This window comes from Ursus maritimus, unplaced genomic scaffold (assembly GCF_017311325.1).
Source record: "Ursus maritimus isolate PB19 unplaced genomic scaffold, ASM1731132v1 scaffold_14, whole genome shotgun sequence".
Taxonomy (NCBI): domain Eukaryota; kingdom Metazoa; phylum Chordata; class Mammalia; order Carnivora; family Ursidae; genus Ursus; species Ursus maritimus.
In genome coordinates, this window is record NW_024423786.1 from 20,870,566 (window position 1) to 20,892,164 (window position 21,599).

Here is a 21,599-nt window from a genome sequence, read left to right on the forward strand (position 1 = left end):
ATCTGTTTACAGATGGAATAAGCACAAAGAAGTTAGGCAGGCAGGCTGCAACCAGAGCCCAAGCTCATCATTTCCTTTTCTTACAGATTATGAACTAGGACATGATATAGTAAGTCTAGAGCCTACTGGCACATTTAATAAAGTTCTAATATGCATTCGGTCATTCAACTATTCATTCTATAAGAACTAATTCAGTGCTTACTAGGAGCCAGGGATGCTTATAGATATTGAAATGGGGTAAAATAACAAAATTCTTATCTTCAAGAAGCTTGTATTTTATACAATACAATAATGAGAATGAGGACTGCTTAGATAAATAACTGATTTGAGGGCTGGGAAAGGGAAAGTACAAGATGAATCTGTACCATCTTGTATTACCAGAAATTAAGGAAGTGCTCAGAAAACAAGAGTAGGTGGCAGGTCTACAGGACATAGAAGCCAAACTGAAAGTGTTCCCAAAGCTCAAAAATAGAATTTTTTTGTGTAAGACTTAAAACTCTAAAACTCCTAGAAGAGAGGGGATAAAAATCCTTGATACTAGTGATGGCAATGCTTTTTAAAAAATTTGCACTAAAAGCAAAGGCAATAAATGCAAAAGCAAGCAAGAAAACATCAAATTAAAGAGCTTCTGTATGGCGTAGGAAACCATCGACAAAATGAAAAGAAAACCCAACAAATGGGAGAAAATATTTGTAATCCACGTATCTAATACGGGGTTAATATCCAAAATATACAAGGAATTCATATGACTTAATAGCAAAAGAACCCAATTAGCCAATTAAAAAAATGGGCAAGGGACCTAAATAGACATTTGTCCAAAGAAGACACACAAATGGTCAACAGGTTCAGGAAAAGGAGCTCAATGTCATTAATTATCAAGGAAATGCAAATCAAAATCATAAGATATCACATCACACCTGTTAGGATGGCTATTATCAAAAAGACAAGGAATAACATGTGTTGGTGAGGTATAGAGAAAAGGGGTCCCCTATGCACTGTTGGTAGGAATGTGAACTGGTACAGCCACCATGGAAAACAGTATGGAGGTTCCTCAAGAAATTAACAAGAGAACTATCAAATGATCTAGTAATTCCACTTTTGGGCATATATCCATAAGAAATGAAATCCTTATCTTGAATAGATATCTGCACTCCCATGTTCATAGCAGCATTATTTAAAATATGCAAATGATGAAAACAGCCTAAGTGTCTGTTGGTGGATGAATGGGTAAAGAATATGTGATATATATACGATGGAATATTATTCAGCCTTAAAACCAAAGGAGGGTTGCAGTTCAAGATGGCAACATCGAAAGATTCTGAACTCTTGGGGCGCCTGGGTGGCACAGCGGTTAAACGTCTGCCTTCGGCTCAGGGCGTGATCCCGGCATTATGGGATTGAGCCCCACATCAGGCTCCTCCTCTATGAGCCTGCTTCTTCCTCTCCCACTCCCCCTGCTTGTGTTCCCTCTCTCGCTGGCTGTCTCTATCTCTGTTAAATAAATAAATAAATAAATAAATAAATAAATAAATCTTAAAAAAAAAAAAGATTCTGAACTCAACATGTGGATGCATAGGGAACAATGTCCTCTGAAAAAAAGAAAAAAAAAACCCTAAAAATTAGCTGAGTAATTCCTACACATCGAGGAAAAGAGAAAATAGCTACATTGATGGGGTAGGAGAAGCTGAGACACAATCTTGCCAAAAATCCTACTCCTGGCACAGTGACTCAAAATACAGAGGGAACCTTAAACCCAGAGCTTCTCCCTGAGAAGCGAAAAGCTTGAACCCCACATCAGTCACCCCAACTTTTAAGATGTACACCTGAGAGAGGAGTCCCTGAAAAATCTAGCTTTGAAAACCAAGGGGCTCACATCTACAAGAACTACAATGTCATGCCAAATTGAGAAATGGCTCTTGTGTGCTTGGACTCACTCACACCAGGGATTAGTGTGCAGGCAGTTGCTTGAAGGGGGCCCAGATTTTATGTTAAAGAGGTTTATTTGCTCATCTTAAAGCACCGGTAGGAGAGGCAGGCATCTAATAATGCACATCTAGGAGTCTGCTAGGGTACTCTCTGGGTACAAAGGCTGGGGGCTGCCATCTTTGAGCTCTCCTTGTACCTTGCTCTAGCTAGGCAGTATTTCGTAGAAAGGAGGCTTTGCCCTGCTCTGGTGTTCCAGTATTTGTGGCTACCACCAGGGATACCTCTAGGTCACCTGGCTCTGGTGATCAGTGGGGCCTCTGCTCCAGGGTCCCACAGGACTGTAACGAATGGTAACAGAGCTCTTCAAAGGCTACCACCCTGAGGACACAGAGGCAACATTCCAAGGAGCCCAGTCTTTCAGCGAAGGAGGCCTATTAGCTGATCTTTGTAGAGTCAGCAGAAGCAAGCTTCTAATCAAACACACATTTTAATCCTTTCCAGAGATCTCAGAAGGCAGGGGCTAGCCTTGTGCTTTTCCTCTGCTGTGCTCCTGAACGCCGATATCTCCCAGAAGAGGACCTTTTACATACATCCGGGCATTAGTTTTTGTGGCTGCTGCCCAGGGGATGCCCCTTGATTACTTGGCTCTAGTGGCCAAAGGGGCTTGCATTCTTTGGTCCTCTAAGACTTTAACAATTGGCGACACAGTTCTTAGTTGGCTACTATCCCAGGGCACCCCCTAGTCCTCTGTGAAAGTCATCTATTTGCTTGTTCTGGATCTTCAGCCAAAGAGCAGGCTTCTGGTTTGGCACCTATCTAGGGGCCTACGGATGTTCTCTAAGGAACGGAGGGTGATGGTCATCATCTCTGCACTCTGCCTTTACCTTGATTCAGCTCTCCAGTATCTCCCAGAAAGGAGTCTGTATTCTCCTATGGTGTCCCAATTCTTATAGTTGCTGACCAGGAGACCACCTCTAGGTTGTCTGGCTCTGGTGGCTGGTGGGGCTTCTGACTGCATGTCCCATGAGACTATAACCAACAACTGGCTCGCATCCTCAGGATATAAAGAGGCAGCAGACTAAGCATGCACTCTTTCTGTGAAAGAGGACTATTAGCTTACCTGGATAGCTGAAGCCCAAGGGGCAAGCTTTTAACTAAACACACACTTAAGGGCCTACTGTAATACTCTGGAGACTTCACAGGGCAAGAGTTATCTTTGCATTTTCCCTCTGCCACACTCCAAAGCACCAATATCTCTGGGAGAGGAGCTTTTACACATAACTGGTGTCCTGCATTTTGTGGCTGCTGCCCAGAGGATGTCCCTTGCATACTTTAAAAGCTGCTGCTTAAGGGTGTGGCTTCCAGCCAGCCTGAATCTAAGGGCTAACTGATATCCTCCTCTTTGGGAATTTGTATGTATAGGCAGGCCATCAACTGGAAGCCAATAAAACAAAATAAGCTTCTTGGATAATCATGAAGATTTGAGAGACAACCAAGAGCTAAGGCAGGGTTGAACAGTAAGTTTCATCTCCAACATGAAGCCACTCCTTCATGATGGAGAGAGATGGCTGTTTTATCTAATGCACAGAAACCAACACAGAGAGCCAGGGGCAATGAAAAACAGAGGAATATGTTTCAAACAAACAAACAAATAAACAGACAAATGAACAAGATAAAACCTCAGGAAAAAAGTCCTTAATGAAATGGAGATAAATTATTTAATTGCTAAAGAATTCAAAATAATGTCTATTTAGATTCTCACCAAACCAAAGGGGAAAAAAAAGGATGAACACAGAAAATGTGTTCAACTAACAGAAAATGTAAGGAAGCACCAAAAAGAAGTCAAAGAGCTGAATACAGTAATTAAACTGAAAAATATTCTAGAGGGCTTCAACAGCAGAATACATGAAGCAAAAGACAGGATCAGTGAACTCAAAGACAGAGCAGAATCCACCCAATCATGGCAGAAAAACAAAACACAAAAAAAAACCAAAAAAAAAAAAGCCAAGATAGCTTAAACAACTTATGGGGCAATATCAAGCAGAATAATGTTCATATTATAGGGGCTGCAGAAGGAGAAGGGAAAATGGGGCAGAAAACTTGAATAAATAATGATTGAAAATTTCCCTAGCCTTGGGAAAAAAAGAGACATTCAGATACAATAAATCCAGAGAAATCCAAAGATGAACTCAAAAAGACCCACAGCAAGACATATTATAATTAAAATGCCAAAAGTTAAAGACAAACAGAATCTTAAAAGCAGTAAGAGAACCCCCCCCCCCCCATAAGACTATCAGCAGAAACTTTGAGTATATTGTGCCACTTTCTTCTGGTCAGCAAAGTGCTGAAAGAAAGAAAAACCTTCCAACCAAGGACACTCTACCAGGCAAAACATACATTCAGAATTGAAGGAAAGAGTTTTCCAGACAAGACACAGGCAATAAAATGACTCTTAAGTACAACAATTAATTAAGGGCTAAATAAATTAAGGGATAACAATAAAGGGAAACAAAAGATCGATAGATATAAAATGTGACATCAAAAACCTTAAATGTGGGTGAGGAGAGAATAAAAAACGTAGAGTTTTAGAATGTGTTCAAACTTAAGTTGTTATCAAATTAAAATACACTGTTATAAATTTAAGCTCTCCCTGTACCTTGCTCTAGCTAGCAGTATTTCATAGAAAGTATTTCATTGAAACCTTATGGTAACCACAAAGCAAAAACCTATAGTAGATACAGAAAAGGTTAAGAGAAAGGAATCTAAGCATATTTTAAAGAAAGACATCAAACCACAAAGGAATGCAACAAAAGAAGAAAAGGATACAGAAGAACAACAAAACAGCTAGAAAAGAACAACAAAAGTGCAATAAGTACACAGCTTTCAATAATTACTTTAAATGCAAATAAGCTAAAATCTCCAATGAAAAGACAGAGTGGGAGTTCTGGGAACATGGTGGAGTAGAAAGATCGTGAGTTCACCCCCATCCACAGATACACCGAGGCTTTGAGTACTTATATTACAAATCACTCTGAGAATAAGCTGAAGACTTGAATAGCTCTTCCATAGCTAAAGATATAAACATACATGTGTGCATGCATGCACACACACACACATATGCATGCACGCACACACGCACGTGCACACACACACACACACACACACACACCCCATTAAGAAGAGATGCAGTCAGGAACCAAACCCCTGGCTCAGTGACCCACAAGTGGGAGTGATAGTACAAGCATGGAAGTTCTTCTTGAGGAGCAAGGAGTTCAAGCCACACATGAGGCACCCACTGCCCTGGGGATCTGCACTTGAGGTGACAAACCACTATAAAGTCTGGATTTGCAAATCAGCAGAGCTTCACTCTAGAACATCTGAAAATCAGTGGGGTATAACTCCAGGAGAACCAAAGGGCTACAGGAAATGAAATCACCAGTCTTAAGGAATTTACACACAGTAATACTTGGTCTGAGACTCAGCAAAGAAGCGGGAGTCTGAAAGGTGCCTGGCCTATACAGGAAGGACTTTTGCTGACTAATGTTAGGGTGTGTATCATAGACATAGGGATCTCTTGGAACACTTGCACCTCTCTCCAGACTGAAAGCAATGGCAGTGCCATTATTCTTGTACTCCTTTAGCCTAGCTGGCCCAAAGCTGCTGTAAATCAGTTCCAACAGTCTCTATATATGTGCCATTTGCCCTGCCCTGGTGTACCCCTGTGAACATGCCCTGGTAGGTGTCCCAGCAAAGTGGCTCCCACCCTACACATGACAGGTCGCCTTGTTTAGGACCAGTGTTCCCCTGCATAAGTGGCTCCTGCCCAGCCACACCCAGGAAGCAGCTTCAGTTGGGACTGACATCCCTCCAAAGACACTTTGGTCTTGAGTTGGGCATCCTCTCTCACCAGCATGGCCACAAAAAGTGTGGCTGAGCTTCACAGCCAAACACACTGGGGACTAAATTCACCCACAAGCACATTTGCAGCAGCCACAGCCAGGCCTCTCAGGCACTCACGCTGGGACCAACCCCTTCCACCAGTGCACTCCCAGAAAACTGGGGCCAGGCATTGCAGCTGGCTGGGCTGGAGGCCAGCCCTGTCCATTAGCCTACCTGCAAGTGTAGTGGTCCTGTTATACAGAAGAGTGTACACAGCCCAAATAGGGGATATCCTTGGAGTGCCAGAGGGCCCCACAGGACACCTTCTACATAAGGCCACTGCCTTTAAGACCAGGAGACACAGATGACCTACTTGAAACATAGGCAAACATGAGAAGTCAGATAAAGTCAGGGAGGAACATGCTCCCAATGAAAGAAGAAAACCAAAAATTTAAAAATAAACAACAACAAAAAACAAAAAAAACCTCCCAAACAAAAAACCCTAAATGTAATGAAGTGAAGATACCAATCTGTGGGATAAAAAGTTCAAGTAACGGTCGTAAAAATACTCACCAGACCTTGGAGAAGAGTGAAGCAACCCAGTGAGAACTTTGACAAAGTGATAGAAAAAATAAAAAAGAATGAATCGGAGTTGAAGAACGCAATAACTGAAATGAAAACTACACTAAGGGTATCAGCAGCAGATGAGAGAATGAAGTATCAGTGATCTGAAAGACAGGATATAAAAATCATCCGAGCTGAATAGCAAAAAGAAAAAAGAACAAAAATAATGAGGATAAGTTAAGGAACCTCTGGGACAACATTAAACATACTAAAATTTGCATTATAGGGGTCCCAAAAAGAGAAGAGATAGACAAAGCAGGAAAAAAAAATGTATTTGAAGATGTAATTGTCGACAACTTTGATAAACTTGGGAAAGAAACAGACATCCAGGTCCAGGAAGCAGAGTGAGCCCTGAGTAAGATGAACCCTCTGAAGTAAGTACACGCCAGGACACAAAATAATTAAAATGTCCAAAAATAAAGAGAGATTCTTAAAGGTAACCAGAGAAAATAAACCAATTACCTAGAAGGGAACATCCAGAAGACTATGAGCTGATTTTTGGCAGAAACTTTGCAGCCATAAGGAAGTGCCATGATAAAGTGCTGAAAGGAAAAAAACCTTCAACCAAGAATACTCTACCTGTCAAAGTTATCATTGCAGAACTGAAGGAGATAGAGTTTCCTAGACAAACATAGGTTGAAAAAGTTCATCACCACTCAAATGGCCTTCTAAGAAAGGTTAAAGGGACTTCATTGAACCAAAAGGCTATCACTAGAAGAAAATTATGAAAGAAAAACTTTCAAAGGTAAAAACAAACCTATAGTAAAATCAGTCACTTATAAAACAAGCATTAAAGTTAAAAGTAGTACTAGCAATTATATCTAGAAAAATTAGTTAAGTGATATGCAAAATAAAAAGATATAAAATATGACATCATATACATAAAACACAGAGGGGGAAGTCAAACTGTGTGCTTTTAGAACGCACTTGAATTAAAGCTACCATCAACTTAAGATAGTCTGCTATATACATAAGATATTATATATGAATCTCATAGTAACCAAGAAACAAATATCAATAATAAATACGCACACACACAAAAATAAACAAAAAGGAGTCCAAACATAACGCGAAGTAAAAAAAAAAAATATATCAGAAGATAACAGAACTAGAGGACAGAGCAGTGAGAATTACAAAAACCACCACCACCCTCAAATCAACAAAAGGGCAATACACACATACATGTTAATGATTAGTTTAAATGTAAATGGACTAACCCAATCACCCCACCAGAAAATCAATAAGGAAACAATGGCTTTGAATGACACACTGGACCAGATGGATTTAACAGATGTATTCAGAATATTCCATTCTAAACATGGCATATTCTCCAGAATAGATCAAATATTATTAGTCCACAAGACAGGTCTCAACAAATTAAAAAAAAATCATCCATACCATGCATCTTTTCTAACCACAATATGAAACTAGAAATCAACCACAAAAAAAAATCTGGAAAGAGCACAAATACATGGAGGTTAAATAACATGCTACTAAACAATGAAACGGTCAACAAAGAAATCAAATAAGAAATAAAAAAATTACATGGAAACAGGGGTGCTTGGGTGGCTCAGTTGGTTAAATGTCTGTCTTTAGCTCAGGTCATGACCCCGGGGTCCTGGGATCGAGCCCCACGTCAGGCTCCCTGCTCAGTGGGGAGCCTTCTTCTCACTCTCCCTCTGCCCACTCCCCTCTGCTCTCTCTCACTCTTGCTCTCTCTTGCTCACTCTAGCTCTATCTCAAACAAATAAATAAAATCTTAAAAAAAATTACATGGAAACAAATTAAAATGAAAACACAATGGTCCAAAATCTTTGGGATGCAACAAAAGTAGTTCAAAGAGGGAAGTTTATAGCAATACAGGTCTACATCAAGAAACAAGAAAAATCTCAAATTAACAACCTAACCTTACACCAAAGGAGCTAGAAGAACAAAACCCCACCCCAGCAAAAGGGAGGAAATAATAAAGATTAGAGCAGAAATAAATGATATAGAAACTAAGAATAGATGAATGAAATCAGGTAATGGTTCTCTGAAAGGATCAACAAAATTGATAAACCTCTAGCCAGACTCATCAAAGAGAGGGGTGGGGGACTCAAATAAATAAAATCACTAATTAGGACAAATAACAGTCAACACCACAGAAATACAAACAATTTTAACAGAATAATTTGAAAACCTATATCCCAACACCTTGGACAACTTGGAAGAAATGGATAAATCTCTAGAAACATATAACCTACCAAAACTAAAGTAGGAAGAAATGGAAAATTTGAACAGACCAATTACCAGCAATGAAATTTAAATAATACAAAAAGTAGCCCCCCTCCCCAGCCCACGCCAAAAAATACAGGACCAGACAGCTTCACAAGTGAATTCTACCAAACGTTTAAAGAGGAATTAATACCTAGTCTTCTCAAACTAGTCCAAAAATGGCAGGGGAGGGAAAACTTCCAAATTCATTCTATAAGGTCAATATCATCCTGGTTCCAAAACCAGGTAAAGACACCACAAAAAAGGAGAAATACAGGCCAATATCTGTCATAAATATAGATGCAAAATTCTTCAACAACAAATTAGCAAACTGAATCCAGCAATACATTAAAAAAATCATATACCTCAGGGAGACTGGTGGCTCAATCGGTTAAGCATCTGACTCTTGATTTCTGCCCAGGTCATGATCTCAGGGTTGTGAGACTGAGCCCTGTGTTGGGCTCTGTGCTCAGCACAGAGTCTGCCTGAGATTCTCTCTCTCCCTCTCCCCCCGCATATACTCTCCATCTCTCTCTAAAATAAATAAAATCTTAAAAAGAATCATATACCTTCATCAAGTGGGATTTATTCCTGGGACACATGGGTGGTTCAATAATCACAAAACAATCAATGTGATATGTAACATCAATAAGAGAGAGGATAAAAATCATATAATCAGGGGCGCCTGGGTAGCGCAGTCGTTAAAGCGTCTGCCTTCGGCTCAGGGCGTGATCCCGGCGTTCCGGGATCGAGTCCCACATCAGGCTCCTCTGCTATGAGCCTGCTTCTTCCTCTCCCACTCCCCCTGCTTGTGTTCCCTCTCTCGCTGGCTGTCTCTATCTCTGTTGAATAAATAAATAAATAAAATCTTTAAAAAAAAAATCATATAATCATTTCAATAGATGCAGAAAAAGCATCTGACAAAGTACAACATCCATTCATGATAAAGACTCTCTGCAAAGTAGGTCTAGAGGGAACATACCTGAACATAATAAAGGCCTTATATGAATAACCCAAAGCCATCATATTCCATGGTGAAAAATGGAGAGCTTTGCCCCTAAGATTGGCAACAAGAAAAGGATGTCCACCATCATCACTTTTTTTCAACGTAGTACTGTAAGTCTTAGTCACAGCAATTAAGTAACATAAAGAAATAAATGCATCCAAACTGGTAAGGAAGAAGTAAAACTCTTATTATTTGCAGATGACATGGATACTATATATAGAAAACCCTGAAGACTCCACCAAAAAACTACTAGAATTGATAAATAAATTCAGTAAAGTTGCAGGACACAAAATCCATGTACTGAAATCTGTTGCATTCCTATACATTAATAATGAATCAGCAGAAAGTGAAATTAAGAAAACAATCCCATTTACAATTGTACCAAAAACAAATTATCAAGCAATAAACATCACCAAAGAGGTGAAAGACCTGGACTCTGAAAACTAATAAAATACTGATGAAAGAAATTCAAGAAGACATAAAGAAACGGAAAGACAGTCTATGCTCATGGTTTGGAAGAACAAATATTAAAATGTCTATACTACACAAAGAAATCTACAGATATAACACAATCCCTATCAAAATACCAACAACATTTTTGACAGAACTAGATCGAACAATATCCAAAGATTGCAAATAGCCAAAGCAACCTTGAAGAAGAAAAACAAAACTGGAGGTATCACATTTCCCGATTTCAAGTTATATTACAAAGTGGTAATAATTAAAACGGTATGGTACTGGCATAAAAATAGATACACAAATTTGTGGAAAAGAACAGAAAATCCAGAAATAAACCACAATTATATGGCCAAGTAAACTTCAACACAGGAGGAACGAAAATGCAATGGGAAAAAGAGCATTTCTTCAACAAATGATGCTGAGAAAACCGGACAGCTACATGCAAAAGAACAAAAGTGAACCACTTTCTTTCACCATACAGAAAAATAAACTCAAAATGGATAAAGACCTAACTGTGAGACCAGAAACCATACAAAGTCTTCAAGAGAGGACAGGCAGTAATTCCTCTAACATTGGCTGTAGCAACATTTTTCTAGATATGTCTCCTGAGGCAAGGGAATTAAAAGCAAAAATAAACTACTGGGACTACATCAAAATAAAAAGTCTCTGCATAATGAAGGAAACAATCAACAAAACTAAAAGACAACCTGCTGAATGGGAGACGATATTTGCAAATGACATATCCAAGAAAGGGTTATTATCCAAAATATATAAATAACTGATACAACTTACCACTCAAAAGAGCAAATAATTCAATTAAAAATGGGCAGAAGACACGAACAGACATTTCTCCAAAGATGACATACAGATGATCAACGGACACACGAAAAGATGCTCAACAACCCTCATCATCAGGGACATGCAAATCAAAACTGTAATTAGATATCACCTTACACCTGTCAAATGCCTAAAACCAACAAGACAAGAAACAAATGTCGGTGAGGATGTGGAGAAAAAGGAGTCCTCCTGCATTGTTGGTGAGAATGCAAATTAGTGCAGCCACTGTGGAAAACAGTATGGAGATTCCACAAAAAAATTGAAAATAGAACTATCCTTTGATCCAGTAATTGCACTACTGGGTATTTACCCAAAAAATACCAAAGCACTAATTCAAAGGGATACATGCACTAGATGTCTATTGTAGCATTATTTATAATAGCCAAAATATGGAAACATCCCATGTGTCTATCGATAGATGAATAGATAAAGAAGATGTGGTACACACACACACACATACACACTACACACACATACAATGGAATATTATTCAGCCATAAAAAAACGATGAAATCTTGCCATTTGTGACAACATGGATAGATAGAGAGTATAATGCTAAGAGGATTAAGTCTGTCAGAGAAAGACAAATACCATATGATCTCATTCATATGTAGTATTTAAGAAACAAAACAAACAAGTCAAACAGAGGGAAGGGGAGGGAGAGGGAGAGGGAGAGGGAGAGGGAGAGGGAGAGAGAGAGAGAGAGAGAGAGAGAGAAAGACAAACCAAGAAATAGGTTCTTAACTATAGAGAACAAAGTGATGGTTATCAGAGAGGAGGTGGGGGGGATGGGTGAAATAGGTGATGGGGATTAAAGAATACACTCATCAAGATAAAAAAATAAAATAATAAAAAATATAAATGGACTAAGTGCTCCAATCAGAAGATATATGGTGGCTGAATGGATTAAAAATCAAGACCAAATCTATATGCTGCCTACAAAAGACTCACTTCAGATCTCAAAACACATGGACTAAAAGTGTAGAGATGGAAAAAGATATTCCATGTGAATGGAAACAAAAATAAACCTGAGATAACAATACTTACGAGATAAAATAGACTTTTTAAAAAAGGCTCTAAAAAGAGATAAAGAAAGGCATTATGAAATGATAAAGGGATAAATCCAAGAAAAAGTGAAACACTTAAATATCTATACACCTAGCACAGGAGCACCTAAACACTTACAACAAATATTAACAGACCTAAAGAAAACATTGTTGGCAACAGGATAACAGTAAGGGACTTTAACACCCAGCTTACATCAATGAATACATCACCCAGACAGAAAATCAATAAGGAAACATCGGCCTTAAATAACCCATTAGACTAGATGGAGTTAACAGATACCTACAGGACATTCCATCTAAAAGAAGCAGAATAAACCCTCTTTTCAAGTGCACACGTAACATGCTCCAGGATAGATCACATGTTAAGCCACGAAACAAGTCTCAACAAATTAAAGAAGAATGAAATCAAATCAAGCAACTCTTCTGACACCAAAAATATGGAGTTAGAGACCAATTACAAGAAAAAACTCCCCCCCAAAACCCACAAAACAAGAGGAGGTTAAAGGATTTGCTACTAAGCAACCAGTAGGTTAAGGAGGAAATCAAAGAGGAAATTTAAAAAATACCTTAAAATATATGAAAATGAAAACACAATGTTCAAAATGCTTGGGATTCTGCAAAAGCAGTTCTAATAGGAAGGGTTATAGTAATACCAGCCTACCTCGAGACATAAAAATCTCAAACAATCTAACATTACACCCAAAGAAGTAGAAAAAGAATAACAAAGCCTAAATTTAGAAGAAGAAAGCAAACAATAAAGATCACTGTGGAAATAGAGATCAAAAAAGAAAAAAAATAGAAAAGATCAATAAAACTTAAAACTAGTTCTTTGCAAAGATACACAAAATTGATAAACTTTTAGCCAGACACATCAAGAAAAAAACAGAGAACTAAAATAAATGTAAGTCAGAAATGAAAGAGAATTTACAACTGACACCACAGAAACACAAAAGATTATATGAGAATATTACAATTACACACTAACAAATTGGAAAACCTAGGAGAAATAGATAAATTCCTAGATATATGCAAGCTTCCAAGATTAGATCAGAAAGAAATAGAAAGTCTGAACAGACCAATTACTAGTAATGAAATCACATCAATAATGTTAAAACTCCCAACAAAGTCCAGGACCAGATGGCATCACAGGTATATTCTACCAAAGATTTAAAAAAAAAGTTTATACCTTTCCTTCTCAAACTATTTAAAAAAAAAACTGAAGTGGAAGGAATACTTCCAAATTTATTCTTTGAGGCCAGCATTACTCTGATACCAAAACCAAAGACCCTACAAAAAGAAAAAATTACAGGAAAATGAACCTAATCAATATGGACGCAAAAATCCTCAACAAATTATTAGCAAACTGAATTCAATAATATATTAAAAAGGTAATTTACCACAATCAAATGGGATTTGTTCCAGTAATGCAAGGATGGTTCAATATCTGCAAATCAATCAATATGATACACCACAGTAGCAAAATGAAGGATAAAAACCATGTGATCACCTCAATAAATACAGAAAGAGCATTTGACAAAATTCAATATTCATTCATGATAAAAACTCTGAGCAAAGTAGGTATAGAGGGGATGCATCTCCCATAATAAAGGTCATATATGACAAGCTCCCAGCGAACATACTCGAAGTGAAGAGGTGATTTTCTTCTAAGATAAAGAACATGACAAGGATGTCTACTCTCACCAATTTTACTCAGCATAGTAATGTAAATCCTAACCACAGCTATCAAACAAGGAAAATAAAAGACATTCAAAATGATAATGTAGTGTAACTCACTATTTACAGATGACATACTATATATAAAAAAACTCTGATGACTTATAATTGATAATTCAATAAAGTTGCAAGATACAAAATAAATGTACTAAAATCTGTTTCATTTCTATACATTAATAATGAGGTAGCAGAAAGAGAAATTAAGAAAATAATCCCACATACAACTGCATTACAAAGAATAAAATACCTAGTAAATTTAACCAAGAAAGTGAAAAACCTATACTCTGAAACCTGTAAGACAATGATGAAAGAAATTAAAGAAGACACAAGTAAATGGAAAGATATACCATACTCTAGAATTTGGAAAAATTAATACTGTTAAAATGCCCATACTACCCAAAGCTATCTAACCAAACAGATTCAATTCAATCCTTATGAAAATACCAATACAGTTTTTTCATAAAACCAAAATAAATAACCTTAACATTTTTTGGACCCACAAAAGACCCAAAATGGCCAAAGAATCTTGAGAAAAACAAAAGTAGAGGTATCACAATCCCTGATTTCAAACTACACTGCAAAGCTATAGTAATCCAAACAGTATGGTATGAAAGCAAAAGCAGACACATAGATCAACGAAAAAGAATAAAGAGCCCAGAAATAAACCCACACTTAACATGATCAATTGACCTATGACAGAGGAACGCAGTGATATAAAATGGGAAAAAGACAGTCTTCTCAATAAATGGTGCTGGGAAAACTGGTCAGCTACATGCAAAAGAATGAAAATAAGCCACTTTCTCACACCATATACAAAAATAAACTCAAAATGGATTAACAACCTAAATATAAGACCTGAAACCATGAAACTCTTTAAAAATGGAGGCTGTAAACTCATGTACATCAGTCTTAGCAATATTTCTTTGGATCCGTCTCCTTAGGGAAGAACAACAAAAGCAAAAATAAGCAATTGAGACTGCATCAAACTAAAAAGCTTTTGCACAGTGAAGGACACTCTTAACAGAACAAAAAGGCAACTTACTGAATGGGAGAATACATTTACAAATGACCTATCTGATAACAGATTAATATCCCAAATGTATAGAGAACTCATACAAGATAAAGCAAACAAAAAAACCCAAACCTAAACAATTTAATTAAAAAATGAGCAGAGGACCTGAAAAAAACATTTCTCCAAGACATACAGATGTCCATCAGGCATAAGGAAAGATATTCAACATCACTATCAGGGAAATGCAAATCAAAACCACAATGAGATATCACCTCATATCTGTCAGGATGGCAGCATCGAGATGACAAGAAATAACAAGTGTTGGCTAGGACGTGGAGAAAAGGGACTCCTTGTGAACTGTCGCTGGGAGGTAAATTGGTACCTCCACTATGGAAAACAATGTAGAGCTTGCTCAATAAATTAAAATTTTAAATATAATATGATCCAGTAACTCCATCTCTATTTCCCTGAAGAAAACAAACAAAAAACTGTCTTGAAAAGATATACACATCCCATGTTTATTGCATTATTACTTACAATGGCTGGGATATGGAGTCAACCAACTTAAATGTCCATTGTTAGACAAATGGATAAAGATGTGGTACATATACAATGGAATATTACTCAGCCACCAAAGAAAATGAAATCTTGCCATTTGTGACTTGGATGGCCCTAGAGGCTAGAGTGAGTGACATAAGTCAGACAGAGACAGACAAATACATATGAGTGCACTTATACAGGACATCTAAAAAACAAAGGAACAAAAGAGAAACAGACTCACATATGCAGAAAATAAACTGGTGGTTGTCAGAGGGAAGGCGATTGGAGGTATGGGCAAAATAACTGAAAGACATTAATAGGTAAAAACTTAGAGTTATAAAATAAGTCATGGGGATGTAAAGTACAGCAGAGGGAATATAGTCAATATTATTTTAATAACTTTGTATGGTGACAGATGGTAACTACACTCATTATGATCATTTTATTATATATGTATGTGTGTATATATATGTGCTGAATCACTGTGTTGTGCAGCAGAAACTAATATTATATGTCAACTATATTTCACTTAAAAATAAATAAATAAAATGTTTTAAAAAAAGGATGGCTGAGTGTATAAAACAACAAGACTTACTTATTTGCTGCCTATAAGGGGCTCAATTCAGATATAACACACACAGAATGAAGGAGGAGGGATGCGAAAAGATACGGAAACCAAAAGAAAGATGGGGTAGGTAACCTTACATCAGACAAAACAGACTTTAAATCAAAGACTGTAACAAGAGACAAAGACGGGCATTACATTATGATAAAGGATTCAATCCAACAAAAGAATCTAACATTTGTAAAAATGTATGCATACAACATAGGAAGCACCTAAATATATATACACCAAATATTAACAGATCTAAAGGGAGAAATAGGCAGCTATACAATAATAGTAGTGACTTTAATACTTTGCTTTTATCAATGGATAGATCATCTAGAGAGAAAAATCAGTAAGGCAACATCAGCCATAAAAAAACACATCAGAACAGATGGACTTAAAAAATATATACAGAATATTCTATCCAAAAGCAACAGAATATACATTCTTCTCAAGTGCACAAGAAACATTCTTCAGAATAGATAATATGTTAGGCATAAAAGAAGTCTTCATACATTTCAGAAAACTGAAATCATATCAAGCATCTTTTCCAAGCACAGTTACATGAAACCAATGGGTCAAAGAAAACAAAACAAAAAATACAGTGAGACAAATGAAAATCAGAACACACTAAAACTTATAGGATGCAGCAAATCATCTGTAAGAGAGAAGCTCATAGTGATAAATACCTACACCAAAACATAGGAAAAATCTCACGTAACCTAACTTTACACCTCAAGGAACTAGAAAAAGAGACACAGCTCAAAGTTAGTAGAAGGAAGGAAATGACAAAAATCAGAGCAGAAATAAATGAAATAGAGACTAAAAAGAGTAAAAAAGATCAATAAAACTATGAAATGGGTTTTGAAAAGATAAAATTGAGAAACTTTTAGCTAGACTCATCCAAAAAAAAAAAAAAAGCGTGCATGAGAGAGAACTCAAGTAAATAAAATTAGAAATGAAAGAAATATTACAACTGATACCACAGATGATAGGAAAGATTGTAAGACACTAATATGAACAACTATATGCCAACAAACTGGACAATCTAGAAGAAATGGATAAAAAACTAGAGACATAGTCCCTACCAAGAATGAATGATGAAGAAACAGAAAATCTGAAAAGGGTTATTACTAGTAAGGAGATGGAGTCAGCAATTTAGAAACCTTCCAACAAACAAAAGTTCAAGGGCAGTCGGCTTCACTGGTTAATGCTACTACCATCTAAAGAACACATACGAATTCTACTCAAACTCTTACAAAAAAATAAAAGAAGAGGGAACATTTCCAAACTCATTTTACAAAGCCAGCATTACCCTGATACCAAAACCAGATACCACAAGAAAAGAAAATTACAGGCCAACATCTCTGATGAACATAGATGCAAAAATCCTCAGCAAAGTATTAGTGAACTGAACTCAACAATTCAGTAAAAGTAGTGCATAGCATGATTGAGTGGGATTTATTCGAAGGATGCAAAGATGGTTCAACATCTGCAAATCAATCAGAATGATACACCACAGCAAAATGAAAGATACAAAGCATTTGGTAATCTCAATGGATGCAAAAAAAAGCATTTGATAAAGTTCAACCTCCATTTATGATAAAAACTCTGAATAGAGTGGGCATAGAGGGAACATACTTCAGTATAAGAAAGGCCATAAATGACAAGCTCACAGTTAACATCATACTCAATGGTGAAAAGCTGAAGCTTTTCCTTTAAGATCAGCAACAAGACAAGGATGTCCATCCACTCTCACCACTTCAATTCAACACAGTATTGGAGGTCCTACCTAGAGTAATTAAGCAAAAAAAAAAAAAAAAAAAAGAATTAAAAGTCATCCAAATTGGAAAGAACAAAGTAAAACTGTCACTGTTTGCAGATGACATAATATTATACACGTAAAAAACCCTAAAGACACCATAAAAAATTTTAGAATAGACGAATTTAGTAAAATTGCAGGATAGAAAATCAATACACAAAAATCTGTTGCTTTTAAGCAATGTCATTCACAATTGCATCAGAAAGAATAAAATATCTAGAAATAAATTTAAGGAGGTGAAAGACCTGTATTCTGAAAAGAAATTGAAGAAGAGACAAATAAATGGGAAGATATTCTGTGCTCATGGTTTGGAAGAACATTGTTAAAATGTTCATACTACTTTATCCACAGAATCCAATTCCTAACAAAATTCCAGTGGCGTTTTTCACAGAAATAAAACAAATAATCCTAAAATTTGTATTGAGTCACAAAAGACCCCAAATCGCCAAAGCTATCTTGAGAAAGAGGAACAAAGCTAGAAGTATCATGCTCCCTGATTTAAAAATATATATTACAAAGCTACAGTAATCAAAACAGTATGGTATTGACAGAAAAAGAGACATAGAATACACAGGAAAAAAAAACGCACACATATATATTTTAAATTAATTTTTAACATAGGAGCCTAGAATATACAATAAGGAAAAGACAGTTTCTTCAATAAGTGGTGTTTGAAAGCAGAAGCAGCCACATGCAAAAGAATGGAACTGGACCACTATATGGTGTAGAACATACACAAAAATGAACTCAAAATGGATTAAAAACTTGAACATGAAACCTGAAACCATAAAACTCATATTAGAAAATACCAGTGGTGGGGCGCCTGGGTGGCACAGCGGTTAAGCGTCTGCCTTCGGCTCAGGGCGTGATCCCAGCGTTACAGGATCGAGCCCCACATCAGGCTCTTCTGCTATGAGCCTGCTTCTTCCTCTCCCACTCCCCCTGCTTGTGTTCCCTCTCTCACTGGCTGTCTCTATCTCTGTCAAATAAATAAATAAAATCTTTAAAAAAAAAAAAAAAAAGAAAATACCAGTGGTAAGTTTTTTGACATCGAACTTGGTGATTTTTTTTTTGATGTTGTACCAATAACAGAGGCAATAAAAGCAAAAATAAAGATGCGAAAATAAACAAGTGGGACTATCTCAAACTAAAAAGTAAAAAAACCAAAAATCTGATTAAACAATGGCAAAGGACATGAATGGACATTTTTCCAAAGAAGACATACAGATGGCCAAGAGACTCATGACAAGGTGCTCAGCAACACTCACCATCAGATAGACACAAATCCGAACCACAAGGAAACATCACCCCACACCCACTAGAATGGATGTGTATGAACATGACAAGAAGTAACTGACATTGGTGAGGACATAGAGAAAAGGGAACCCTCTCGCACTGTTAGTGGAAATGTAAATTGTGCAGCTGCTATGGAAAACCGTATGGAGATTCCTAAAAAATATGTATCTACCTACCATATGGTCCAGCAATTCTACCTCTGGGTATTTATCTGAAGAAAATGAAAATACTAACTCAAAAAGATACATGAAGTTCCATGTTCCTTCCAGCATCATTCATAGTAGCCAAGACATTGAAAATACACACATACATTCACACACACACACACACACACACACTTATAAGATTAATAAGATCCAAGGATCTAATGTCTAACACGATGACTAAACTTGGTAACCCTATATAATTGCTATTTGTTAAGAGGGTGGGATTTAAATATTCACACACACAGACATGAAAGGTAAATATGTGAGGGGATGGATGGGTTAATTAACTTGATTGGGGGAATTTTTTTTTTTTACAATATACAAAGACCAAATCATCACATTGTACACTTTAAATATCTTACAATTTTAATTGTCAATTATATCTTAATAAAGCTGGGGCAAAAAGAACAACATGAGCAAAAAATAAATAATGTAGTATTAGATTGTAACCCAAATTGTAAAATTAATATGCAGGGGCCCACACAGACATACATAAATTATTGAATAAACAAACAAATGGGGGAGGAAAGTATTTCTTACAGAAGAATTCCAACAGCAACCACTATCCTGATTTCTAACAGCATAGACTAGTTTTGCCTGTTTTGGTACTTTATATAAACACATGTATCATCTTTGGCCTATTACCTGTTGGGTGCAAAGGGCACTCAAGTGAAACATGAGAAATGGAAGTAGAGGGGCTCTGAGTTTTCATCATCTCTGGTAGATTTTGTTTTCTTTTCTTCTGAAAATGCCTACAAACTTCTGACTTGTGAATTTAACTCCTATCCAGCAGAACAGGTCAGACTTTCCTCTTACTCATAAATCTGTTATTTTCGACCTATCAGATTTGTAAAATTGCAAAATGGAAAATGCATTAGTTATTGAAGACTTACTTTTCATAATCACAGACAAAGTCTCCATATAAATCAAGACCCCTAAGTGACGAGGTTTGCGCAAAAAGCAGAGGTCATTATAACATGAAAATATTGGTAGTAACTACTTGTCAGATTTGTCTCCACTCAATCATCCCTCTCTGTTTACCACCAATTGCCACCTCTTAGTCTTTGTGGGCACTCTCATGGAGAATTTTTAAAGATCCAACAGAGCCATTTACATTTGTTCAAAAGTGAAATTGTCCATCTTGGAAAAAGACCAGAATTCCATGAAATTGATAAATGTGATGTTGGAAAAGTGTATTTTGGGGAATCTGAAGGAATTCACTATGAGCACTGCTTTTGAACCACACACAAAAGCCATTGATAAAGAGAATCTGGCAGAAATAGCCCAAGTAACACAGAAAGAGGAGAAAATCAACACGGATGGTCATTTCAGCACAGAAAAATGTGACTATCAGAGAATCACGAGAGGACTCCGAGATCGTTTGATGAAATTCTGGAATGTTTTTGCAAAATATTTATGACCAGGTAATGAAAAGTCCACTGTGGACTTTAGAGTATTGTTTGATGTTGTCGTGCAACAGTGTGCCCGAAAGTATATCCTGTTGTAATTATAACCTAAAGTTAAATATAAAAATGTAAGCTTATATTAATAAGTTTTCCAAGGTTAAGTCTCAAACTTTCCTACTTTTTACTATAACATTTTGACTTATTAATACTATATATTATACTGAAATAATGAGAAAGTCTTCTTTGGACATAATGACGCCATTCTGGAAGCTTCACCGAGAAAACAAGCGTCTTCGATCGGAGAGAAATACTGATTTAGCTGACAGGAGAGGAGGGTTTCCAGGCCTGGGGAAAGTACTAAGATAATTGCAAAGCCGAAATGAAGAGCTGGGGTGTAAAGGGCGGGTGCGGGGCACTGCAGAGAATCAAGTACTTCCGTTTCCAGAAGGAGAGGATTCTCGCTTTAGAATGGCTGTCTGCACCACCTCTGCTTTGAACTAGGCATCTCACCTGGCTGAATTAAGAAAAGCTTATGTAGGAAAACCTATCTGAAAATTTACAGTAGGAAATGATGGGACGAAGAGGTTCATTTTATAAGATCACACCTTTCTAGTTAGCCTTGTTGCACATGATATATTTTTAAAAATATGCACTGCATTTGCAAGAGTTGTAGGTTCCCCCCCTTTGGCAATTTATTTGCCAAAATGGTATTAAACATTGCAACAGAATCTGATCCAAAGGGCCCCTGAAAACCATTTCAGAATTTTTCTGGGGAGTCCCTCTGGCTCCTGCCACAAATATTTATGGCAGCTTTTCTGAAAATCTGTTCTTTGAAATACTTACCATCCAGACACTCCACGAAAACAAGGATTCTGTGGTCAAATAAGGTTAGGAACGGCTGTAAGCCCCATCTCCCTGCCTGAGA